We start from the raw sequence: 25,288 nt of genomic DNA on the forward strand, positions 1-25,288 counted from the left end.
TGTCCATGTATAGAGTCTACTCTTGTGTTGTTGGAAGAGTCTTCTCTTGTTCCCATCAGAACAAGACCCTGTTTCCCCCTCAATCAGTCTCTTCCATCCAGAAGCTTTCATAAGATTCTTATACTTAACTATCAGAGGGCAGACAGAATGGAAACCACAATCACAGAAAACTAACCAAACCAATCACATGGACAACAGCCATGTTTAACTCAATGAAACTATGAACCGTGCTGTGTAGGGCCATCCAAGATGGCTGGACCATGGTAGAGAATTTTGAAAAAACGTGGTCCACTGGAGAAGGGAATGGCAAACCACTTCAGTATTCTTGCCTTGAGAACCCCATGAACAGTATGAAAAGGCAAAAAGATAGAATACTGAAAGATGAACTCCCCAGGCCAGTAGATGCCCAATATGGTACTGGAGATTAGTGGAGAAATAACTTCAGAAAGAATGAAGAGACAGAGCCAAAGCAAAATAAACACCCATTTGTGGATGTGACTGGTGATGGAAATAAAGTCTGATGCTATAAAGAGCAATATTGCATAGGAACCTGGAATGTTAGGCCCATGAATCAAGGTAAATTGGAAGTGCTCAAACAGGAGATGGCAAAAGTGAACACCGACATTTTAGGAATCAGTGAACTAAAGTGGACTGGAATGGGTGAATTTAACTCAGATGACCATTATATCTACTACCGTGGGCAAGAATCCCTTAGAAGAAAAGTAGTAGCCATCATAGTCAACAAAAGAGTCTGAAATGCAGTACTTGGGTGCAGTCTTAAAAATGACAGAATGATCTCTGTTTATTTCCAAGGTAAACCATTCATTATCACAGTAATCCAAGTCTATGCCCAGACCAGTAATGCTAAAGAAGCTGAAGTTGAATGGTTCTATGAAGACCTACAAGACCTTCTAGAACTAGCACCCCAAAAAGATGTCCTTTTCATTATAGGGTACTGGAATGCAAAAGTAGGAAGTCAAGAGATATGTGGAGTAACAGGCAAATTTGGCCCTGGAGGACAAAATGAAGCAGAGCAAGACTGTGGGATGTGCTCGATAAACATCAATTAAGTTCACTTGATCTAATGTGCCATTTAAGACTTGTGTTTCCTTATTGCTTTTCTGTCTGTATATCTGTCCATTGGCGTAACTGCAATGTTAAAGTCCCCCACTATTATTGTGTAAGCGTCAATTATTTCTTTTATGTCTATTACTATCTCCTTAAACATTGGGTGTTCCTATGTTGGGAGACTACATATCTACAATTGTTACTCTTATTCTTAGATTGATCTCTTGATCATTATGTAGGGTCCTTTGTCTCTTGCAACAGTCTTTATTTTAAGGTATACTTTGTCTGATACAAATATTACTACCACTCTAGCTTTCTTTTGGTTTCCATTTGTGTGGAATTCCTTTTTCCATCTCCTTATGTTCAGTCTGTATGTGTCTCTAGATCCAAAGTTAGTCTCTTGTAGAAAACACACAGACAGAATTTATTTTTGGATCCATTCAGCCAGTCTGTGTCTTTTGGTTGCAGCATTTAGTCTGCTTACATTTAAGGTAATTATTGATATGTATGTTTTTATTGCCATTTTGTTATTGTTTAGGATTTGTTATGTAGGTCTTTCTCCCCTTTTTCTTTTGTTTTCTTCTCATGATTAAAAAAAATGATTGTCTTGTAAGGTAGTTCCTTTTTTAATATTTATTTGTTTTGGATGCACATTTATTTTGGGTCCTTGTTGCTGTGCTTAGGCTTTCTCAAGTTGCGACAGATGGGGACTGCTCTCTAGTTGTGGTGCAGCTGCTCAGTGTGGTGGCTTCTCTTGTTGGAGAGCACAAGCTCCAGGGCATGTGGGCTTCCGCATTTGCAGCACGTGGGCTCAATAGTTGTGGTTTACAGGTTCCAGAGCTTGGGCTCAATAGTTTTGGTGGAAAGGCTTAGTTGCTCTGTGGCAGTGTCCTTTGCTTTGCAAGGTGCATTCTTAACCAGTGGACCACCAGGGAAGCCTTCTTCTCATGATTTGATGGCTATAGCTAGTGTTATATTTGGATTTCTCTTTCGTTCCTGTGTATATATATTAAAAGTTTCTGGTTTGTGGTTAATTTGAAGTTTTGTACAGCAATATATATATATATTATATATAATATATATTATATACATAATATATTAATATAATACATACTAATAATAATATAATATATAATTATATATGTTATATATTTTTATAATATATATAATAATAAATTATATATTATTATATATATAATATATTTAATATTATATGCTATATGTATTATATTTTTATAATATATATATTATACATATATATGTATAATATATGAAATATATATATTATATAATATATACACATTATATATATAATATAATGTAATATATATAATATAATGTAATATATAGTATATTATATGTATTATATATTTTTATATTTATTATATAAAATAATATATATAATGTGTCTTTATGTTTCTAATAAATTTTTTTACGTTTCTAAAAATAAATATTATATAAATGTATATAATTTATATAATATATAATATTTTATATATTATATATAATATTATGCATATAATATACAAATATTATATATTATATAAAATACATATATATTATGTTATACATTATGTATTATATAATATATAAGATATATTATACTATATATAATATATTATATATATTTATATTTATATAATATATATATTTATATTTTTTATTTATATTTTATATTTATTTTATATTTTATATTTATATTATATATATTTTATATTATATATATTTAAATAAATATATATATTATATATTATATTTATATAATATAATATATATACATTTTATATAATGTGTAATATTTTCATATATAATGTATATTATATATAATACATAAGATATTATATATTATATAAATTATATATAAAATATAAAATATTATATATAAATTATATATTTATATTCTATATTATATATAATTATACATATACTATATATATAATAATTATATATAATATAATATAATCATAGTATATATTGTGTATATATTATATATATGTATAATTATATATATGTATATATAATAATATATATGTATATAATATAATATACATATATATGCATAGTATACATATATATTGTATATAATATAATATACTTATATACATAATATATATACACACATAATATATATATTATGTACATATATAATATATATATATTACATATGTATAATGTATAATTATAATACAATATGTATTATATATATTATATTGCATATATATATTACATATATAACTATATATATAATATATAATATATTATATTTTATGTATTATTTAATATATAATTATATAATATAATTATATAATGTATAATATATAATATAATATATTATGTAATATATATTATAATTTTATTAATAATATAATAATCAATTATCATATAATTATATTATATAGTTATATATTTATATATATAATTATATATTATAATTGTGTATAATTATACAATTATTATGTAATTATATAATAATGAATATTATATTATATTATATATATAATATATTAATATAATTATAAAATATATAATATAATATATAAATTAATATATATAATTTATAAATATATAAGTTTATATATATATTATAAATATATATTATATATAATTTATATATACTGTATTATTTATATAATATACAATATACTATACATATTATATATTATTGTATGTATTATATAATATTAATAATATATATTATATAATATATGTATAATACATCATATATATTATGTAATTATATATATAATATATAATACTGTATATATGATAATATTATATATTATGATATATTAAAGTATACAATAATAATACATAATATATCATAATATATATGTATATTGGTTTACAAAAACTTCAAGGTAACCACAAACCAGAAACCTTTAATATATATACACCTAAGTTGCTGATCTCTTAATTTCAATTACATTTTAAATACCATGCGTTTGTAATATTTTCCTCAGGATAACTGTTTTGATGTCATATTTTGTATCTAATTATTTAATGTATTCCTTAGCTACTTATTGTGGATACAGATGATTCTACTACTTTTGTCTTTTAACCTTCCTACCAACATTTTTGTGGATAAATTCTTACCTTTACTGTATGTTTTCCTTTACTAGTGAGCTTTTCCATTTTGTAATGGGCTTGTTTCTTATTGTGGCCTTTTAATATTCATCTAAGAAGTTCATTTAACATTGGTTGTAATGGTGGTTTGTGTGTGTGTTTAGTTGCTCAGCCATGTATGAGTCTTTGTGGCCCCATGGACTGTAGCCCGCCAAGCTCCTCTGTCCATGGAATATTCCAGGCAAGAATACTGAAGCAAGTTGCGATTTGCTACTCCTGGGGATCCTCCAAACCCAGAGATTGAACCCACATCACTTGTGTCTCCTACATTGGTCGGTCAATTCTTACCCAAAATGGTTTGGTGGTGCTGAATTCTTTTAGCTTTTGCTTGTCTATAAAGCTTTTGATTTCTCTATCAAATTGAATGAGAACCTTGCTAGGTATTCTTGGCTGTAGGTTTTTTGTGTTTCATCACTTTAGATACATTGTGCCACTCCCTTCCAGAGTTTCTGATGAAAAATCAGCTAATAGCCTTATGGGAGTTCCCATTTATGTTATTTGTGTTTTTCCCTTGCTGCTTTTAGTATTCTCTCTTTATCTTTGATTTTTGCCATTGTAATTACAGTATGTCTTGGTGTGTTCCTTTTTGGGTTAATCCTGTTTGGGATTCTCTGCACTTCATGGGTTGAGTGAGTTTTCTTTCCCAGATTAGGGAGGTTTTCAGCTATTATCTCTTCAAGCATTTTCTTGGTCCCCTTCTCTCCCTCTTCTCCTTCTGGGACTCTTGTAATGTGAATGTTAGTGTGCATGTGGTTGTTCCAGAGGTCTTCTAAATTGTCTTCATTTCTTTTCATTCTTCTTTCTGTTCAGTGGTAGTGATTTGCACTACATTGTCTTCCAACCCATCAGTCTGTTCTTCTGAATCATTTAATCTAATCTAAACTATTGATTTCTTCTAGTATATTTTTCATTTCAGTTATTGTATTCTTCATCTCTATTTTGTTGTTCTGCATATTTTCTAACTCATTGTTAAAAACTTCTAACTTCTCATTCTGTGAATCCATTCTCCTCCCAAGATCTTTGATCATCTTTACAATCATTACTTCAAACTATTTCTTGGGTAGGTTGCCTATCTGCATTTCACTTCATTCTTCTTCCAGGTTTTTATCCTGTTCCTGTATCTGGAGCATGTTCCTCTGTCACCTCATTTTGTCTAAGTTACTATTTGCATTTTTTAAACTTTTTTTCCCCTATTTGCATTTTTATATATTTGGCAGGCTGTTTATGTTTTTCAACCTTGGAGAAGTGGCCCTCTGTAGAAGGCATCCTGTGCAGCCCAGCAATGCTCTCCCCTCTTGTCACCCAAGCTATATGTTCTAGACAGTCCCCTTAAGAAGGGTTAGTGGGTCCTTCCATTATGGTGAACTGATGATGTGGGTGGTCTGATAGGCTTGGTTGGCCCCTAGTCTGTTTGCTTGCCAGGTCCTGCCTCATGAGTATGTTGCTGGGTTTTGTTTAGCAGTGCCTGATTATGAGGTGGCTGGCTGCAGAAGCCTAGGGGGCCAGAGGGATAGTGCTGGCTCACTGGTGGGTGGAATCAGGGCCCTGAAGACTCTGGAGCTATTGCCAACCCATTGACAGATTAAGTCAGATCCTGGAGTTAGTACTAGGCTACTGGGAGGCAGAGCTGATTCCTGAAGGATCCAGGGATCCCAAAGCTCATTTCAGAGCAGGAGGTGGGGGTGGTGGTGGTGGGGGTGGTGGTGGTATGCTATTTTGCAACACAGTTGAGTATGGGGTCTTGGGTGTCCCAAAGGTTGTATTGGTCTCCTAGTGGAAAGGACCAGGGCCCAGCTGGTCTCAGGTTAGGGTCTTGCCTGTGTTGCAGGATCATAGTTTTCTTACTTCTGGTGTCCATATCTGAGTGAATAGGGCTGGTCTAGAGACTTGTACAGTCTTCCTAGCAGGAGGGACCAGTGCATATCCATTGGTGTGTAGAGCTGGGTCTTGGCCCTCTGGTGGCTGGGCCATGTCTGGGGCGGGGGCGGGGAGGGTGGGTGTGTCCATAGAAGGGTGCCAGCTCTTTACTCTTTGGGCAGCCTGTCTGATGATGGTGGGTCTGTGTCCCTGACTGGCTAGTTGTTTGGCCTGAGGCACCCCCGCACTAGTGCTTGCAGGCTGTTGGCAGGCTCCTGGCATTAATGAGCCAAGAGATCATCTGCCAGCAACATCGGTGTTCACATGGCTGAATGTTCCCCAAAATGTCTGCCATAAGTGTCTATGCCCCAGCATGAGTGACAGCTTCCCCTAGCCTTCCCAGGAGACTTTCCAAGACCAAAAAACTCTTACCAATTTATGATTTTTACCCCTGTTCCCAGTATGCGTGAGATTTTATGTGTGCCATATTAGAGTGAAATCTCTTTTTTCCCCAGTCTTGCAGGGCTCCTGCAACTAAGCCCCACTGCTATTCAAAGCCAAATGCTCTGGGTGCTCATGTCACTGGTGTCAGACCCCAGACTGTATAACTATATGTAGAGCCCAGAACTCTTATTCCTGTGGGAGAACCTCTACAATATAATTCTTCTCCAGTTTGTGGGTTGTATTTTGGATTCTGTTATTTCTCTTATTGATCTAACTCTATAGTTAGTCATTTCCCTTTCTCTGAGTGCATTTAAGATGTCTCCACTCCCCTTAATTGGAATTTTTCAGTTTCACTCTAATTTTTCTAGGAGTATATTTCTTTTTTTATTTATTGAACTTGAGATTTGTTGGATTTCTTAAGTGTGTGGATGGGTGTCTTTATCAGTTCTACAAAATTGTCAGCCATTAATTCTTCAAAGGCTTTACTATGGTAAAGCCTTTGTGTGGATCACAACAAACTGTGGAATATTCTTAAAGAGATAGGAATACCAGACCACCTCACCTGCTTCCTGAGAAACCTGTATGCAGGTCAAGAAGCAACAGTTAGAACCAGACATGGAACAACAGGCTAGTTCAAAATTGGAAAAGGAGTACTCAGGGCTATATATTGTCACTCTGGTTATTTAACTTATATGCAGAGTACATCATGCAAAATGCTGGGTTGGATGAATTCCAAGCTGGAATCAAGGTTGCTGGGAGAAATATCAACAATCTCAGATATGCAGATGATACCACTTTAATGGCAGAAAGTGAAGAGAAACTAAAAAACCTCCTGTTGAAAGTGAAAGAGGAGAGTGGGAAAAGCTGGCTTAAAACTCAGTCATAAAAACAAAGATCATGGCATCTAGTCACATCACTTCATGTGGTGTGGAAACAGTTTCAGATTTCATTTTAGGCTCCAAAATCAATGCGGAAGGTGACTGCAGCCACGAAATTAAAAGACATTTGTTCTTTGGAAAGATAGCTTTGACAAACCTAGACAGTGTATTAAAAAGCAGAGACATCACTTTGCCAACAAAGGTTCCTATAGTTTTTCCAGTAGTCACGTACAATGTGAGAGCTGGACCATAAAGAAGGCTGAGTGCCAAAGATTTGATGCTTTTGAACTGTGGTGCTGGAGAAGACTTTGAAAGTCCCTTGGACAGCAAGGAGATCAAACCAGTCAACCTAAAGGAAATTAACCCTGAATATTCATTGGAAGGTCTGAAGCTGAAGCTCCAATACTTTGGCCACCTGATGTGAAGAGCTGACTCATTGGAAAAGACCCTGATGCTGGGAAAAATTGAGGGCAAGAGGAGAAGGGGACAACAGAAGATAAAATAATTGGATGGCATCACTGAATAAAAACAATTCTTCAAACCCGGTGTCCTTGCCATCATCTCTCCCTCCACTTTTGGAAATTTGGCTTAAATGTATGTTATACTTTCTCACGTTATCCTTCATGTCTCTTAACCTCTCTGCCATAATGTCCATCATTTTATCTCTTTGCTGTGTTTTTCTAAGGTTCTTTTGATTGATTCTCTGATTAATCAATTTTATCTTTAGCTATATCTAATTTCTTGTTAAAGCTGTTGAGTTTTTACATTTTTATTTATGTATTTCTGGTTGTGCTGGGCCTTTGTTGCTGCATGCAGGCTTTCTCCAGTTGCAGCGAGTGGGGGCTGCTCTTCCTTGCAGTGCATGGGTTTCTCATTGTGGTGGCTTCTCTCGTTGCAGAGCATGGGTTTTAGGCACTCAGGCTTCAGTAGTTGCAACATTCAGGCCCAGCAGTTGCAGCACACAGGCTCTAGAGCTCGGGCTCTGTAGTTGTGATGCACAGGCTCAGTTGCTCTTCAGTGTGTGAAATCTTCCTGGACCAGGGATTGGACCTGTGTCCTTTGCATTGGCAGATGGATGCTTAACCATTAGACCACCAGTGAAGTTCAGCTTTTGAGGTTTTTGTTCTTTTATCAATTATTTTTCAGTTTCAAGGAGTTTTAATTTCTAGGAGTTAATTTCTAGTTTCTTGTTCCCTGTATGTACTTAAGCTTGCCTTTCCCTGGTTGCACAGGTGGTAAAGAATCTGCCTGTAAGGCAGGAGACACAGGTTTGATCCCTGGGTTGGGAAGATTCCCTGGAGACAGGGCATGGCAACCCACTCCAGTAATCTTGCCTGGAGAATTCCATGGGAGAGAAACCTGGTAGGCTACAGTCCATGGGGTTGCAAAGAGTCAGATACGACTGAGTGACTAATACTTTCACTTTCTTTCACTTTGGTTCTTTAAACATAATAAATGTACTTGTACTTTCTGATGCATTGCATTTGTTGTCTCCTTTAGTCCTCAGTATCATTCTGTGAAATATTATACCTGTCACAGAGATAAGAACACTGAGATGCTTGTTTCAAGGCCTATTGTTTCCTTTTCTACCATCTACTGTCAGCTAGAAACTGAAGCTCAGAGAAATTGCTTTGAACCAGAGAAAAGTCTAGAGTTTGATCCCTCCTGAAGATATATAAAGGAGTTGCATCTGCCTGACAGGTCTTCCTTCACATATAAAAAAGAGACAGGGCTATTTTATATGGAATAAGGTTTTGTGGAGCTAAGACTTTTGTCTCCAAGACTCACTGTGTTAAATACATCCGTTACTACAGTGCTTAAAACAAGACTCAGCAAATACTTGGTGATTGCATGATTCAGTGTGCTAGGTACATAGCTGAGATGCAAAGATACTTGCGTGAATAAATTAATAAGTTACTGCAATAGCAATATCAATGAAAACAGACTCATTCAAGTTGCATTTGCCTGTTAAGTGTTTATCAATATCTGTGTGTAAACAGCTAGGTCGAGGGTTCACAAGCCAGGGTCAGCATGCCCCCATGAGCCAGCTGTGTTTTCTGACCTTCCTAACCTTCCCTGGAGGCTGCTGTGAGCTGAACTTATCAAAAGCACCTAATGCTCTAAGTGATAGTAAGTAGGCCCTTAACAAATTTTATTTCATTGTTCTATCTTTTATTTCCTATAGAATGAGACACAAAGCCTCAGTTTAAATGCAGTTGGTGCAATGGATGTATATGAGCCAACCTGTGTCATGCCATTCAATGATTCATTCATTCATTCAAATGTGTATTGGTCAGCTTCTGTGTATAAGACAGAGTTCTAAGTGCTAGGCAGGCAGGTATGAATAAGGTAGACAAAAACCTTAACTTCACCTAGTGTACATTACCAAAATTATACCACCATTTAGGACTATTAATCTTATCCTTTAGGACTATTAACTATTAAGGACTACTAATCTTGGTTGTGCCTCTTTTGCAAACTTTTACCCATTTTTCCTTATGTCTAGAATCTGAAAATTGCCTGCTTTCAACCCCCTCACCTTAGTGAATCAATTTTCCTGGTGTTTTCCATATTCTATGCAATAGGTATGAATATCTAAGGTCTAAGAAGTCAGTAAGATCTTTGTAGAGTTAGGGCTTGGAAGAACTGTTCCTCATTTGGAGGAAAAAGCTACTTGGATAAATAAAGGAAAGGTGGCAAAATCAGCTTCAGTGCTTCTTCCCACCACAAGAGATGGCCCTGTTGCATTCCAGTACCAGGTTACCTCTCCATCATCCCCCCAGGAGCAGTACACAGACATATACCCTGCCATGCCCATTTATGCACCAGTTCCCCTTCTCCATCTCCTAGACTTCTAGCCCCTTCCCAAAATGTATGGCCTGTGTAGATTCTGCTGCATTCAAAGTCCGCTCCAGACCTAACTCCTTCAGAAAGTCCTCTGCAGCCACTGGCCCCAGCCTTTGAGGTCCATGCACAAGCACCCCATCTCAGCTTCTTTCTCACCTTCTAGTGTTCATTCCCTACCCTGCTGCCAGAGTGGATCACCTCAGCCCCAAATATGTTGGCTTACTTTGCTATTTAAAGGCAGTGGCTTGACAGTGAAGGCCAGAGCCCTGAGCAGGGCATGCTCAGCCCTTTGCAGCCTGATTCCTGACTACTGGTGAGCCTTTTTATCATATTTTTTAGTCATTCCCAGTGAATGTTCCAACTGTGCTAAATTACTCATAACTTCACACTATGTTTTACAAATACATTTAAAAATATTTTATTTTATACTGGAGCATAGTTGATTAACAATCTTGTGTTAGTTTAAATGATACAAATGAACTTATCTACAAAACAGAAACAGGCTCACAGATTTCACGAATGAATTTATGGTTACTAGGGGGGAGGGTAGGAAGTGAGGGATAGATTGGGAGTTTGGGATTGACATGCAAATACACTTTTTTTAAAGTTCCTTTAAAATTTTTTTAAAATTAATTAGTTTATTCTAATTGGAGGATAATTTCTTTACAATATTGTGGTGGTTTTTGCTATACAGAGACATGAATCACCCATGGGAGCACATATGTTTCTCCATCTTGAATGCCCCTCCCATCACCCTCCCCACACCATCCTTCTGGGCTGTCCCAGAACACCAGTCTTGAGTGCCCTGCTTCATCCATCGAACTTGCACTGGTCATCTATTTTACATTTGGTAATATACATGTTTTAATGTTATTCTCTCAAATCATCCCACCCTTGACTTCTCTCAAAATCCAAAAGTCTGTTCTTTACATCTGTGTCTCTTTTGCTGCCTTGCATATAGGCTCATCATTACCATCTTTCTAAATTCAATATATATGTGTGTTAATATACTGTATTGATGTTTCTCTTTCTGACTTACTTCACTCTGCATAACAGGCTCCAGTTTTGTCCACCTCATTAGAACTAACTCAAATGTGTTCTTTTTCATAGCTGAATAATATTCCATTCTGTATATGTACCACAACTTCTTTATCCACTCATCTGCCAATGGGCATCTAGGTTGTTTTCGTCTATTGTGAACAGACGAATTGCCCCTATTGTATTGCCCTGTCTATTGTAAACAGTGCTGCAGTGAACATTGGGGTAAATGTGTCTCTTTCAATTCTGGTTTCCTCGGTGCATAGGCACAGCAGTGGGATTGCTGGATCATATGGCAGTTCTATTTCCAGTTTCTTAAGGAACTACACACTGTTTTCCATAGTGGCTGTACCAGTTTGCCTTTCCACCATCAGTGTAAGAGTGTTCCCTTTTCTCTACACCCTCTCCAGCATTTATTGTTTGTTTGATTTTTGATGGCAGCCATTCTGACCTGCATGAGATGATACCTTATTGTGGTTTTGATTTGCATTTCTCTAATAATGAGTGATGTTGAGCATCCTTACATGTGTTTATTAGCCATCTGTGTGTATTCTTTGGAGAAATGTCTGTTTAGTTCTTTGGCCCATTTCTTTGATTGGGTTCTTCATTATTCTGGTATTGAGCTGCATGAGCTGCTTGTATATTTTGGAGATGAATTCTTTGTCAGTTGCTTCATTTCCTATTATTTTTTCCCACTCTGAATGCTGCCTTTTAGCCTTGCTTATAGATTCCCTCATTGTGCAAAAGCTTTTAACTTTAATTAGGTCCCATTTGTTTATTTTTGTTTTTATTTCCATTACTCCAGGGGATGGGTCATAGAGGATCTTGCTGTGAGTTATGTCAGAGAGTGTTCTGCCTATGTTTTCTTCTAAGAGTTTTATAGTTTCTGGTCTTACATTTAGATCTTTAATCCACTTTATTTTTGTGTATGATGTTAAAAAGTGTTCTAGTTTCATTTTTTTACACATGGTTGACCAGTTTTCCCAGCATCACATGTTAAAGAGATTGTCTTTTCTCTATTGTATATTTTTGCCTCCTTTGTCAAAGATAAGGTATCCATAGGTGCATGGATTCATCTCTGGGCTTTCTATTTTGTTTCGATTGATCTATATTTCTTCTTTGTGCCAGTACCATACTATTTTGATGATTGTAGTTTTGCAGTATAGTCTGAAGTCAGGAATGTTGATTCCTCCAGTTTCATTCTTCTTTCTCAAAATTGCTTTGGCTATTCGAAATTTTTTGTGTTTCCATACGAATTGTGAAATTATTTGTTCTAGTTCTGTGAAAAATACCATTGGTAGCTTGATAGGAGTTGTATTGAATCTACATATTGCTTTGGATAGTATACTCATTTTCACTATATGGATTCTTCCAGTCCATGAACATGATATATTTCTCCATCTATTTTTGTCATCTTTGACTTCTTTCATCAGTGTTTTCTTTATATAGGTCTCCTGTTTCTTTAGATAAATTTATTCCTAACAATTTTATTGTTTTTGTTGCAAAGGTGAATAGGATTTATTCCTTAATTTCTCTTTCTGGTTTTTCATTGTTAGTGTATAGGAATGCAGGGGATTTCTGTGTATTAATTTTATATCCTGAAACTTCACTATGTTTGTTGATTAGCTCTTGTAATTTTCTGGTGGTATCTTTAAGTGCTACCTTTCTATGTAGAGCATCATGTCATTTGCAAATACTGAGAGTTTGGCTTCTTCTTTTCTAATCTGGATTCCTTTATTTCTTTTTCTTCTTTGATTGCTATGGCTAAGACTTCCAAAACTATGTTGAATAGTAGTGGTGAGAGTGGACACCCTTGTCTTTTTCCTGATTTTGGAGGATATGCTTTCAATATTTCTCCATTGAGGATAATGTTTGCCGTGGGTTTGTCATATGTGGCTTTTATATATTGAGATATGTTCCTTATATGCCTACTTTCTGGAGAGTTTTTATCATAAATGGGTATTGAATTTTGTCAAAGGTTTTCTCTGCATCTATTGAGATAATCATATGGTATTTACCTTTTCAATTTGTTAACATGGTGTATCACATTGATTGATTTGTGGACATTGAAGAATCCTAGCATCCCTGGAATAAAACATACTTGATGATGAGGAAACAGTAGAAACAGTGCCAGACTTTATTTTGGGGGGCTCCAAAATCACTGCAGATGGTGACTACAGCCATGAAATTAAAAGACGCTTACTCCTTGGAAGGAAAGTTATGACCAACCTAAACAGCATATTCAAAAGCAGAGACATTACTTTGCCAACAAAGGTTTATCTAGTCAAGGCTATGGTTTTTCCTGTGGTCATGTATGGATGTGAGAGTTGGACTGTGAAGAAGGCTGAGCACCGAAGAATTGATGCTTTTGAACTGTGGTGTTGGAGAAGACTCTTGAGAGTCCCTTGGACTGCAAGGAGATCCAACCAGTCCATTCTGAAGGAGATCAGCCCTGGGATTTCTTTGGAAGGAATGATGCGAAAGCTGAAACTCCAGTCCTTTGGCCACCTCATGCGAAGAGTTGACTCATTGGAAAAGACTCTGATGCTGGGAGGGATTGGGGGCAGGAGGAGAAGGGGACGACAGAGGATGAGATGGCTGGATGGCATCACTGACTCGATGGACGTGAGTCTGGGTGAAGTCCGGGAGTTGGTGATGGACAGGGAGGCCTGGCATGCTGCGATTCATGGGGTTGCAAAGAGTCGGACACGACTGAGTGACTGAACTGAACTGAACTGGACTGATGATGATGTATGATCTTTTAAATATGTTGTTGGACTCTGTTTGCTAAAATTTTGTTGAGGATTTTTGCATCTATGTTCATCAGTGATATTGGCCTGTAGTTTGCTTTTTTTGTGGCCTCTTTGTCGGGTTTTGGTATTACGGTGATGGTGGCCACATAGAATGAGTTTGGGAGTTTACTTTCCTCTGCAATTTTCTGGAATTCTTAACCCTTCTCTAAATTTTTGGTAGAATGTCACCTGTGAAGCCATCTGGTCCTGGGCTTTTGTTTGTTGGAAGATTTTTTTATTACAGTTTCAATTTCTGTGCTTGTTATGGGTCTATTAAGATTTTCTATTTCTTCTTGGTTCAGTTTTGGAAGTTTATACTTTTCTAAGAATTTTTCCATTTCTTCCAAGTTGTCCATTTTATTGGCATATAATTGCTCATAGTACTCTTGCCTGGAAAATCCCATGGACGGAGGAGCCTGGTAGGCTGCAGTCCATGGGGTCGCAAAGAGTCGGAGGTGACTGAGTGATTTCATTTCACTTTTCACTTTCCTGCATTGGAGAAGGAAATGGCAACCCACTCCAGTATTCTTGCCTAGAGAATCCCAGGGATGGGGGAGCCTGGTGGGAGGCTGTCTATGGGGTCGCACAGAGTCGGACACAACTGAAACAACTTAGCAGCAGCCGCAGCAGCAGTCTCTTATGATCTTTTATATTTCTGAGTTGTCTGTTGTGATTTGTCAATTTTCATTTCTAATTTTATCAATTGATTCTTCTCCCTTTTTTCTTGATGAGTCTGGCTAATGATTTGTCTATTTCATTTATCTTTTCAAAGAACCAACTTTTAGTTTTGTTGATCTTTGCTATAGTCTCTTTCATTTCCTTTTCATTTATTTCTGCTCTGATTTTATCTCTTTCCTTCTACTAACTTTGGGGTGCTTCTGTAAGTTAGGTTGTTTACTTGATGTTTCTCTTGTTTCTTGAGGTATGCTTGTATTGCTATGAACCTCCCTCTTAGCATTGCTTTTACTGAATCCCATAGGTTTTGGGTTGCTGTGTTTTCATTTTCATTTGTTTTTATGCATATTTTTATTTCCTTTTTTATTTTTTACATGATCTGTTGGTTATTCAGGAGCATGTTGTTTAGCCTCCATATGTTTGTGTTTTTTATAGTTGTTTTCCTGTGGTTGACATCTAATCTTACCTCATTGTGATCAGAAAAGATGCTTGAAGTGATTTCAGTTTTTACAATTTACCAAGGCCAGATATATGGCCCAGGATGTGATATAGCCTGAGGATTGTTTTGTGTACACTTGAAGAAAAAGGTGAAATCCATTATTATGGGGTAAAATGCCCTGTAGATATCCATTAGGTCTAACTGGTCCATTGTATCATTTAAAGTTTGTGTTTCCTTGCTAATTTTCTGTTTGGTTGATCAATCCAGAGGTGTTCCTACTAATTTCCCCTTTCATACTTGTTAGCATTTGCCTTCCATACTGAGGTGCTTCTATGTTGGTTGCATAGATATTTACAGTTGTTATATCTTCTTAGATTAATCCATTGATAATTGTAGTGTCCTTCTCTGTCTCTTATCATGGTCTTTATTTCAAAGTCTATTTTATCTGATATGAGTAATGCTACTCCTGCTTTCTTTTGGTCTCCATTTGCATGAAATATCTTTTTCCAGCCCCTCACTTTCAGTCTGTATGTGTCCCTAGGTTTGAGGTGGGTCTCTTGTAGACAACATATATAGGGGTCTTGTTTTTGTATCCATTTGGCCAGTCTCTGTCTTTTGGTTGGAACATTCAACCTATTTACATTTAAGGTAATTATTGATAAGAAAGATCCCATTACCATTTACTTTGTTTTGGGGGTTCATTTTTATAAAACTTTTCTGTGTTTCCTGTCTAGAGAATATCCTTTAGCATTTGTTGAAGAGCTAGTTGGTGGTGCTGAATTCTCTCAGCTTTTGCTTGTCTGTAAACTTTTGATTTCTCCTTCATGTCTGAATGAGATCCTTGATGGTTAAAGTAATCTTGGTTGTGGGTTTTTCTCTTTCATCACTTTAAGTGATGTCCTGCCATTCCCTTCTGGCCTGAAGAGTTGCTATTGAAAGATCAGCTGTTATCCTTATGGGGATCCCCTTGTGTGTTTTCTTGCTTTTCCCTTGCTGCTTTTAATATTTGCTCTTTGTGTTTAATTTTTGTTAGTTTGATTAATATGTGTCTTGGGGTGTCTTGCTTTGGGTTTATCCTGATTGGGACTCTCTGGGTTTCTTGGACTTGGGTAGCTGTTTCATTCTCCATTTTAGGGAAAATTTCAACTATTATCTCCTCAAATATTTTCTCATGCCTTTTTTTTTTTTTTTTTTGGTCTTCCTCTTCTGGGTTACTTATGATTTGAATGTTGGGGTGTTTAACATTGTCCCAGAGGTCTCTGAGGTTGTCCTTATTTAAGTCTTTTTTCTTTTTTCCTCTCTACTTCATTTATTTCTACCATTCTATCTTCCACCTCACTTATCCTCTCTTCTGCCTCATTTATTTTACTGTTGGGTACCTCTAGAGTGCTTTCAATTTCAGTTATTGCATTGTTAATCATTTATTGACTCTTTTTATTTCTTCTGGGTCCTTGTTAAACATTTCTTGCATCTTCTCAATCCCTGTCTCTAGTCTATTTATCTGTAATGCCATTTTGTTTCCAAGATTTTTGATCATCTGTACTGTCATTATTCTGAATTCTTTTTCAGATAGACTCCCTATTTCCTCCTCTTTTGTTTTTTTTTTTGGGGGGGGGGGTTATCATATTCTTTCAGCTGTTGACTACTTCCCTGCCTTTTAATTATGTTTAGACTGCTGTGCTTGGGGTGCCCTTTCTGCAGGTTGGAAGTTTGTGTTTCCTTTTATTTGTTAAGTCTACTCCCTGTGGGTGGGATTAGATCAGTGGCCTGTCAAGTTTTCCTGGTTGGGCAAAATTGTGTCTGTATTCTTGTGGGTGGAGCTAGATCTCTTCTTTCTGGAGTGTAATGAAGTGTCTAATAGTCAGTTTTGGGGTGTCTATGGGTTTGGCATGGCTTTGGGCAGCCTGTCTTTTAATGTTCTGTGTTGTGTTCCTGTTTTGCTGGAGAATTAGCATGATGTGTCTTGCACTAGAACTTGGCTCTTCTGTGGAGGTTGGTTTCAGTGTAGGTTTGGAGAGTTTTGGGTGAGCTTTTGTCTATTGCTATTCCCTGGAGTCAGGAGTTCTCTGATATTCTAAACTTCTGGAGTTAAGCCTTCTTCCTCTGGGTTTCAGTCCTTCCCTTACAGTAGCCTCAAGACTTCTCCATCCATACAGCACAGAAAATAAAACCCTTAGGTTAATGGTGAAACAACTCTCTACAGTCAGGAACACTCAGAGAGATTCATAGTTATACAGAGAAGAGAGCAGGGAGGAGGAAGATAGAGGCGACCAAGAGGAGAAAAAAGAGAGTAAAAGGGGAGAGAACATTCAAGCCAGTAATGAAATCCCTCAGTGTTCTCCACAGCCAGGAGCATCCAGAAAGATTCACAGACTTATATAGAAAAGAGAAGAGGGAGGAAGGAGATATAGGTGACCCAGAGGAGAAAAGGGAGAGTGAAAAGGGGAGAGAGCTATCAAGCTAGTAATCAAATCCCTAAGTGAAAATGGATATTGAAGATTAGATTCTTAAAGGCACAAAATTGATAACAAATATCAAAAAGCGAAGATTAAAAACCTAGAATAAAGGTTGCTGCTCCTGCTGCTAAGTCGCTTCAGTCATGTCTAACTCTGTGCGACCCCATAGACAGCAGCCCACCAGGCTCCCCCATCCCTGGGATTCTCCAGGCAAGAACACTGGAATGGGTTGCCATTTCCTTCTCCAATGCATGAAAGTGAAAGTGAAGTCGCTCAGTCGTGTCCGACTCTTAGCAACCCCATGGACTGCAGCCCACCAGGCTCCTGTCCATGGATTTTCCAGGCAAGAGTACTGGAGTGGGATGCCATTGCCTTCTCCAAGACTCTCAAAAATACAATATAAAAAATACAAAACAAAATCAATCACAAAAATTAAAAAGAAAAAATATATTTAATATATATATGGAATTTGTTTTTTTAATGTGTTTTTTTTTCTTGAAAGGTTATAGTAGACTATAAAAATGAAAGTTCAAGGAGTAATAAATAAGTAAAATTTTTTAAAAAATTAAAAAGTGATAATGGTAAAAATATATCTAGGAGTTTCTCTGGAGCTGTTATAGGCAGTGTGGGGTCAGTTCAGTGTTAGATAGTCCCTTGTTCCAGCTTGTACTTGTTCTCAAGGTCTATAGTTGCCCCTCAAATGCACAGTCTCAGCATTAACTGCAGGGTTTTGATCTGTTGCACCTGTCACTTCCGTGGCAGTTTCCCCTTCTTTGTTTATTTTGGCTTCCCCTGTTGCAAGACTCTTCAGTGTCTAATTTCTGCCCTCACACGAGGGGGCAACAGCAGCCACTTATTTAGGCTCACTTGTTCCACTGTGCTATGGAGAGAGAGGGACACTGCAAACAAATACCACTGGCATGTGTGGGGCGTGCTCACAGTGGATGGACCACACTGGGTTTGCCACAGGCCAAGGTCGTGTGTACTTCCCATAACCACACTGCTCAGGCTCCAGGGTGCTCTGCAAGGGCACTGTCCCAAGTGGGCCCTGCATTTCGTGCACTCCCCAGGTCTAAGCTGCTCGGGTTCTTAGGTGCTCTGCAAAGGCACAGACCCAGATGGGCTGTGTGTTTTGTGCCCTTCCCAGGTCCAAGCTGTTCAGGTGACCAGGTGTTTTTGAGTGCACTGTCTCAGGTGGGCCCTGAATCTTATGTACCTCTCTGGTCCCAGCCACTCAGCTTCCCAGGTGTGCCAAGAGGGCACAGTCCCAGGTGTTCCATGTGTCTCCTCTGGGGAGCTGATCTCAGGCTGTGACACTCCTGGCAGGTGTTTACTGCCCAGGATCCCAGGAAGATTTGTTTAGCAACTGGCAGCCTGCTCACAGTTTGCTGGAAGATGCAGTCTCTGGGACTGAGGTTGCAGTAGCTCCTTGACTTCCTGCTCTGGCTGTTGCACACCTGCCTCTCTGCCTCCAGGGATGGAGGGGCTAAATGGCAGCCAACTTTCTCTCCTTTGTTTTTTGCTAGAGGTACAATCTTTCATTCTGTGAGCATGCCAGGGGGTACCATGTGATACTAGAGTCTTTTGCAAGAAACGTCTTTTTTTTTTTTGGTGATCCCACGGTTTGGGTTGCTATGTCATGTTAGTTCCCTCAGAGTGTCCTTAGGGCAGTCAAGCCTGGTCCTTACCCTAAGGACCAACGATGCAGCCCGCACCTCCCTGCCCAGTCCCCACATGCTGCTGGGGGAGGCAAGCACCTGAGCCACTGCTCTACAGGTGATTGAGGTTGGTGCATATCCTGTGGGGTTTTTTTTACTCCCTGGTTATGTTGCCAGGTTTGAATAAATTATTGAATTTTGGAGAAAAAGTAAATTCCACTTGTCTGTAAACTGTTAGTCAGTGTTTTCTAATAATTCATGCCGTGCCAGCTTTGACTCTTTCTGGCTTTGTTCTGGCTTCTCCCAGAGCTGGTGCAGCACAGGGAACATGTGTCACCTCAGGAACTATAAGGTTGAATTGGGCTGAGCTGTTCAGTCCGCCCATGAGCCGGTGTAGCCTGGGCAGGGTGAGGAGACAGCTTTGTTCAGTCCCGCAGAGCAGGAAGGTGGAGCTGAGGGAGGGAGGCCTGTGCTTCAGGGATTGTGGCCACACCTGGTGAATCAGCCCAACCAGAACAGCCCTACAGAAGCACATGTGGGTGCAACAAATACCCAGAGGCTCCTTCTAGTCTTCTCAGAGTCCCTTCCTCCCTCCCCAGTCTGGGCATGTTCCCCAGTTCTCTGGAGAAGCTGTTCTTCTGGAGGAGGCCACACTTCATTTTACTTGTTCTCCTGGACAGCTGGACCTAGCAGGTGAGAAGGGCCACAAGCACTTCTAAGAGGTGGCTACTCTTGTGTCTGGGAAGGGACTTTCTAATGAAGTCTGGATGGCAGAGTAGGTTTAGAAAGTTTACAAAGTCCTGTTAGTGCTCTCAGGACCCTGTGGATGGCCCTGTCCTGCCTGGGTATCAGGGAGATGTGCCAAGCACAGTCCCTTGGGGCCATGGCAGGGCCCAGACAGACCCTCTAAGGGTACATCTGACCTGTGCATATAGTGTCAGAAGTTTGAACCTGGGTCTGAGTGTTACAAACTGTGGATATAGCATGTCAGTTTGCTATCGATGTGATTGTGTGTACATGTGTGCCTGCTCAATCATGTCCAACTCTTTGTGACCCCCATGGACTGGGGCCTGCCTGGCTCCTCTGTTCATGGAATTTTCCAGTCAAGAATATTGGAGCAGTTTGCCATTTCCTATTCCAGGTGATCTTCCTGACTCAAGGATAGAACCCGAGTCTCTTGCGTCTCCTGCATAGGCAAGCAGATTCTTGACCACTGCCCCACCTGGGAAGCCCGTGGATATGATTACTTTCTATAAAAGCTATTTATTGAGCTAAACTAAGCTTTAACTTAAACAGAAATGATATTAATGATGTTTACCCACATATTTATTCAGGTTCTTTGTCTCACCAGTTGCCCACCCAGAACTTTTGCTTAGTTCTACAATCATAGCAGTCAGGAAGGCCTTCTTCACTCTAAACACGCCCTGCAGAATGTTTGATTTTTAGAGTTTATGAAGAAGACAAAGGACTATTGAATGAGCTCTGAACCCCTGGGCTGCAAACTCAATCCATTAGTCACTTCCAGTCCTCTTTCAGTGACGAACCACTGAGACAACTGGAAAGAAAACAGGAGGACAATGCAGGTGAGGGGCAGGTCTCTGCCCATAGAGGTCACCCCTGGGAGGGGGCTTGGGAAAGAGCAGGGATGGAGAGGCAGGCAATTTTGCTATCATTTCATTTCCTTCTGCATTCTTGGCATTGTTTGCATAATGAAGCATCTGTTTGCCTTTCTAATTTTTAGAAAAAGCAACTTTTTTCTGAAGGGGAAGAGCTGGTGTGAATCCTTAACAATTTCACCTAGTCTGGGTTTTGCCTTGTCCCAGATGCCATCTTCCAAAGCAGCTCCCTGCATGGCTTTCCTCCCAGGCAAGGGTGGGCATGTTCCCAGGCTTATAGGCCAACCAAGTTCAGTCCCTACACATGCAGTTGTTCAAGGTCCTTTCCCCCTCCATTAGCTTCTTCTGTTATTCTTTTCCTGGAGAGTTCCCTAGAGATTATAACTTTTTAAAAAAATTAGCTTTTGGGGGTATAATTTATATACAATAGAATTCACCACCTGTAAGTGTACAGTTTGATGAGTTTTGACAAAAGTGTACACTTTGCATAGTTGTCACTACAGTCATCACATAGAACCTTTCTCCTTGCAACAGAGCTCCCCTCTGCCCCTGCCTAGTAAATATCCATCTCACCTCCTGTCACGCTTGGTCTCCTTTCACTCTGGACTTTCACATAAATGAAATAGTAGAGTGTAGAGCCTTCGGTGCCCTGACTTCTTCCACTTAATACACTGCTTCTGGGAATCAGCCACGCGTGTGAGCATGAGAAATCTGCTCCTTTGTTGTGGCTGAGTCGTGTTCCATGGGGTGTCACTGTTGTTTGCCACACTAGTCTGTGAATATTTGAACTCTTGCTAGTTTGGCTATGAATATTTCTTCTATGAACTTCTGTTATGACCATTTGCTTATAAATCTTTATGTAGACATTTCCCTACCACCACCTTTTTTTTAAAAAAAAAAACTAAGAGAATTTCTAGGTCACAGAGCAAGCATTCTTAAACTTTATAAGAAACTGCCAAATGCCATTTTACATTGCCACCAGCAGTGTGTGAGAACACTGCTTGCTCCAGACCCTCGCCTCACTGGTATTATCAATTTTTTTTTCCAGTCATTTCCACGGGTGTAAAGTAGTATCTCATCATGGTTTTCATTTATATTTCCCTGATTATTAATGATGCTGCATCATTCTGTGTGCTCATTTGTCATCTGTATAATCTTCTTAATGAAGTATCTCTTCAAGCTTTTTTTCCCATGTTTTTATTGGGTTGTTTGTCTTATCATTGAGCTGTAAGAGATCTTTGTATAGTCTGGATACAATTCCTTGTCAAATGTATACTTTTCAAATATTGTCTTCCAGTCTATGGCTTATTTTTTCATTTCTTTAATAGTGACTTTTAAACAGCGGAAGTTTAAAATTTGGATTAGGGTTTCAAATTTTTGCATCCTATTTGCTTCATTCAAGACCATAAATACTTTATTATATCTATTTCAAGGAGTTTTATGATTTAGCTCTGACACTTAGATGTATGGTCTATTTTGAGTAAACTTTGTGTATGATATTAGGTGGGAAGTTGTGTATATTTTGCATTTTGGCATATGGTTATGGTTCTAGTACCATTTATTTAAAAGACTGCTATTCTCTTTTTACATTGAATTACAGGATTTTGCTTTTCTATAGTCTCTTCTTTTCAATTATTTTTAATCTAAAGTGCTATAAAATGTGGTACTTCATATAAATGTTAGTAGATGATCTTTTGTTCTTTCTCCTTTACTGTAATACTTGCAATAGCCTGAACTTACCATCACTTGTGTTGCATGGAGCCATCCAAGCTGGTGAATGGGAGAGTTTTTGTGTAGAGTAGACCCTATTTGTTGGTGTCCAAGCAGAAACTATTCTCCTGCCAGTGATGGCACATAACCATTACAATATTTGATTGTGCAACACCCACAACATGTGTGTGTATATCAAAAGGAAACTACTCTTCAATTAGTACATACTATCTTTCAGGTACCTAATTTAATCTTCATAACAGCCGGAGATGAGAATCTCATTTTGCAGTTGACTGAATAGGAGGCTTAGAAAGAATAATTAACTGACCCATAGCAAATACACATCTGAACTTGGATATAAAGCCTTTTTCTTTCTGTAATGCTGCCTCTATTTTACTGGCAATTTTCACTTTTTTTTTTTTTTTTTTTACCATACTAATTGTATGTGCTGCAGTCCATGAGGTCGCAAGGAGTCAGACACAACTGAGCTACTGAACTGACTGACTGAATTGTGTTTACCAGGGTTCTCCAAAGAAACAGAACCAATAGTGTATATGGAGATATATATGAGAGGAGATTTATTATAGGTATTGCTTCATGTGGTTATGGAGGCTGAGAAGCCCCACAATTTGCCACCTGCAATTGGAAAACCAGTAAAGCCAGTGGTTTAATTCAGTCCAAGTTCAATGGCCCAAGAGTCAGGGAGCTGACAGTGTAAATCCCAGTCTGAGTCCAAATATCTGAGAACCAGAGTGCCAAGATCTGAGGGCAGGAAAAGGCAGATGTCTCAGCTCAAGCAGAGAGAATCAATTGCCCATCCTCTCCCATTTTGTTCTATTCAGGCCCCCTCAACAGGTTAGATACCACCTATCCACACTGGTGAGGCCAAGCTTCTTTACTCAGTCTACCTATTCAAATGCTAATCTCTTCCAGAAACACCCTCACAGATTGATCCAGAAATAATGTTTCACCAGCTGTCTGGGCATCCCTTAGTCCTCTCAAGTTGATACATAAAATGAACCATCATACTAATGATATTTTAGAACCAAATATCACTTACCAAATGGGGATGCATTTGCAAAGAGAACCCAGGCCTTGGGGAAGATGGCTTAAGGGTGGGCCTTGGAGACCATGAAGAGCATACACATCTAGGATTGTCCATGGTCAACAGAGTCCTCAGCTCCTTATGGGTCTGCACTGGCAGCTGCTCATGCCAGGGCCTGTATGCTGGTTCAGTGGAATTTAAGTCTGTATGGAAAAATGGCAACCATCTTCCAGGGTGGTGGGTAAAATGCCTGGAATGTAACAGGTGCTAAATTGTTGTCAGTCTGATGGTCCTGATCTCCAGGATATAGAAGGAAAGAGGAATATATGTTGACCCTGAACAACGGAGGCAAAAGGGGCACCAACCCTCCAAGCAGTTGAAAATTGAATGTAGCTTCACAGTTGGCCACTCATCCAAGGTTCCAGATCCATGGATTCAACCAACCTTAGCGCATATTTACTGGAAAAGAATCCACGTAGAAGTAGACTTCTGCAATTCAAACTCGTGTTGTTCAAGGGTCAGCTGTAGTTCCTGTAGGATGTCAGTGTAAGGAAGAATATAAGGTTTGAGGCACCCAGAGTGAACCCCATAAATGACAGCTACCATACCCTGATGCCACCAGGAGACAAACATTCCTGCAACAGTGTACTTCCTGTGTGCCCTTGAACATGGCCTTGTTTTTTTTTTTTTTTTTTGAATTCTCTAAATTTCTTTATTTGTAAAGTGGGATAATTAATAATGCATACATGGAAAACAGCTCAAATAGTGTAGAAAAGCTGGTATGTACTCAAAACAATGGAATTTCTTTTTTTTTTTTTGGAATTTCTTTTTAAAAAAATTTATTTGTTTATTTATTTTTTTCTACTTTTTTACATGTGTTCCCCATCCTGAACCCCCCTCCCTCCTCCCTCCCCATACCATCCCCCCGGGCCGCCCCAGTGCACCAGCCCCAAGCATCCAGCATCGCGCATTGAACCTGGACTGGCATCTCGTTTCATACATGACATTTCACATGTTTCAATGCCATTCTCCCAAATCTTCCCACCCTCTCCCTCTCCCACAGAGTCCATAAGCCTGTTCTATACATCAGTGTCTCTTTTGCTGTCTCGTATACAGGGTTATCGTTACCATCTTTCTAAATTCCATATATATACATTAGTATACTGTATTGGTGTTTGTCCTTCTGGCTTACTTCACTCTGTATAATAGGCTCCAGTTTCATCCACCTCATTAGAACTGATTCACATGTACTCTTTTTAATGGCTGAGTAATACTCCATTGTGTATATGTACCACTGCTTTCTTATCCATTCATCTGCTGATGGACATCTAGGTTGCTTCCATGTCCTGGCTATTATAAACAGTGCTGCGATGAACATTGGGGTACATGTGTCTCTTTCCCTTCTGGTTTCCTCAGTGTGTATGCCCAGCAGTGGGATTGCTGGATCATAAGGCAGTTCTATTTCCAGTTTTTTAAGGAATCTCCACACTGTTCTCCATAGTGGCTGTACTAGTTTGCATTCCCACCAACAGTGTAAGAGGGTTCCCTTTTCTCCACACCCTCTCCAGCATTTATTATTTGTAGACTTCTGGATCGCAGCCATTCTGACTGGTGTGAAATGGTATCTCATAGTGGTTTTGAT

At 38.4% G+C, this 25,288-nt stretch overlaps 1 protein-coding gene across 2 annotated transcripts in view; it reads left to right on the plus strand.

Moving 5' to 3' along the window:
- Nucleotides 1-25,288, plus strand: part of ARHGEF4 (Rho guanine nucleotide exchange factor 4) — a 331,537-nt gene that overhangs the window by 80,166 nt on the left and 226,083 nt on the right. The window lies entirely within an intron of this gene.

Source organism: Bos taurus, chromosome 2, assembly GCF_002263795.3.
Source record: "Bos taurus isolate L1 Dominette 01449 registration number 42190680 breed Hereford chromosome 2, ARS-UCD2.0, whole genome shotgun sequence".
NCBI classification, from domain to species: Eukaryota; Metazoa; Chordata; class Mammalia; order Artiodactyla; family Bovidae; genus Bos; species Bos taurus.